The following is a 2,733-nucleotide window of genomic DNA, read 5'->3' on the forward strand; positions in this document are numbered from 1 at the left end:
GAAATAATGTCATTGACAGCAACCTGGATGGTGTTGGAGACCATTATTCTAAGTGAAGTAACTCAGGAATGAAAAGCCAAACATCGTATGTTCTCATTTATAAGTGCAAGCTGAGCTATGAGGACACAAAGGCACAAGAATAATACAATGGACTCTGCAAACTCAGGGGAAGGGTGTGAGAGGGGATAAAGAATACAACACTCACACGCTGTGTACAGTATACACTGCTCAGCTGAAGGGTACATCAAAATCTCAGAAATCACCACTAAACAACTCATCCAAATAACCAAATACCACCTATTCCCCCAAAAGTATTAAAATAATTAAAAATTAAAACTAGGCCAGACACAGTGGTTCATGCCTATAATCCCAGCACTTTGGGAGGCTGAGGCGGGCAGATCACCCGAGGTCAGGAATTTGAGACCAGCCTGATCAACATGGGGAAACCCCATCTCTATTAAATTACAAAATCAGCTGGACATGGTGGCATATGCCTGTAATCCCAGCTACTCAGGAGTCTGAGGCAGGAGAATCATTTGAACCTGGCGGTGGAGGTTGCAGTGAGCTGAGATTGCACCACTGCACTCCATCCTGGGCAACAAGATTGAAACTCCGTCTCAAAAATAAATAAATAAATATCAAAAAACATATATAACCCTAATAGCCAAAGAGAGGCCAAGCATATGATTGATTGATAGATAGATAGATTGATTGATTGATAGATAATAGAGATGGCGATTAGATACAGATATAGATATATTGATATATCTACACACATATATACATTATATATACACACATGTATATATGTGTATATATTTCTTGATTCATTGTATAGACTAGAAATTATAAACACTAGAAAGATATACAATGATGTTTATTTAGAGACAATAAAATTACTTTTTTAAAAAATTCAAGTGAATTAATTGAAAAGCCATTGGACTAATAAAAGGGATCAGGTAGTTATCCAAATACAAAATCTACATGCAAAAATTAATGATATTAATTTATAACATAAGTAACCAATAAAAAATCATGAATGATTTCATTTCCAATTACAAATATAACTAGGTTTGGAATATTAAATTAGACCAGAATAAATGAAAATATTAATGACAATTCTGGATAGGAAGATAAAATATTTTAAACAGATTATTAAATTTATGTGAAAGATAATTTAAGTGAGAATAGCAAAGGAGAAGAAAAGAGAGGTGGATAGGCAGAAATTGTTTATGAAAACACACTATGCAACTTTATTAAAAAGAATGATGCAATACTGACTTAAAGAGCAAGGTCAGTGGAACACAGTAGAGATTCCAAAAACATAACCCCACATGTATGGAAAATGTTTACACCATGAAGGTACAATATGAAGGCCGTTATTAGTAACTATTCCTTTGGAGAGAAGAGTACACACACACACACCCCAAATACAAATTTTAGATAAAGGCCTAGACTTGAAATAATAGAGTTATGGTTACAAAAAATGCATTAAATTATCTATCAAAATAACTATGGTGTAGAGAAGGGCTTCTTGAGATGCAAAAGGTAGAAACACAAAGAAAAATTTTGACAAGTCTTACTATATACAAATAAAAAAGGCTACTCTTCAAAATTATCAACAAATAAAAGGATAAATACAGAAAAAAATATTTGCAGATATGTTTTATAAAATATTATCCATAATATTAAATATGTTTTGCAAATAAGAATAAACAACTTTATAGGCAAGGAAACAAAAATAGGAATCAGAAATTCACGGGATAAAGATAGTGATAACATATATGAGAAGCTACTTTTGTTATTATCAGAAAAATGCAAATTAAAATAACAGGAAACTTTAATTCTGGAATGGTGGCATAAGAAGCATTTTCTGTCTTCTGCCTAGGGAATAAAATATACTTGACAAAAAATATAAAAAATAATTCAAAGTCTTGAAATTTTTCTACAGTCATATAGCAAATGAAGAAATATTTATCCAAGAAATTTTCCTAAGCATTTATAAGAACATTGAGAGTTGAGGTTCTGGTCTACAGGCTCTAGGAGCTCCTAGGGGACTCTACCACAGCCATGTTATACTGTGGCCTGCAGGGAGTATTGACATTCAGGGATGTGGCCATAGAATTCTCCCTAGAAGAGTGGGAATGCCTGGACTCTGCTCAGCAGCATTTGTATAGGGATGTGATGTTAGAGAACTACAAACACCTGGTCTCCTTGGTTCTGGCTACCTCTAAGCCAGACTTCATTACCTTTCTGGAGCAAAGAAAAGAACCCTGGAATTTGAAGAGACAGGAGACAGCAGCAAAACACCCAGGATGAATTGCTTTCCAGACTTTGATCTATAGGACCAGCACTAGGGCAGTGTTCTGCAGTTGAGTTGGCATATGGTGGACCTGATATGAAATTGACTTTTGGGGGACTTCTGCTAAGATGGCCAAACAGGAACAGCTCAGGAGCACAGTTCCCAGCGAGAGCAATGCAGAAAGCAAGTGATCTCTGCCTTTTCAACTGAGGTACGAGGTTCATCTGAATAGGACTGGTTGGGCAGTGGGTGTAGCCCAAGGAGGGCAAACTGAGGCATGGTGCAGTGCTGCCTCACCTGGGAAGTGCAGTGGGCCAGAGAACACCTCTCCTACCTAACAGGGGCCATTGGAGACTTTTCTGGCCACTCTGGCACTCCAGTTCAGATACTGCATTTCTTCCACAGTCTTTACAGCCAGCAGACCAGGAGAT

The 2,733-nt window shown here is 36.6% G+C and overlaps 1 pseudogene; it reads left to right on the plus strand.

The window, feature by feature from the left end:
- Window positions 1–2,070: 2,070 nt before the first annotated feature.
- On the plus strand, window positions 2,071–2,319 carry LOC116536580 (annotated as a pseudogene).
- Window positions 2,320–2,733: the final 414 nt, after the last annotated feature.

Source organism: Sapajus apella, unplaced genomic scaffold, assembly GCF_009761245.1.
Source record: "Sapajus apella isolate SASKATOON/1434 unplaced genomic scaffold, GSC_monkey_1.0 scaffold102, whole genome shotgun sequence".
In the NCBI taxonomy this organism is placed as follows: domain Eukaryota; kingdom Metazoa; phylum Chordata; class Mammalia; order Primates; family Cebidae; genus Sapajus; species Sapajus apella.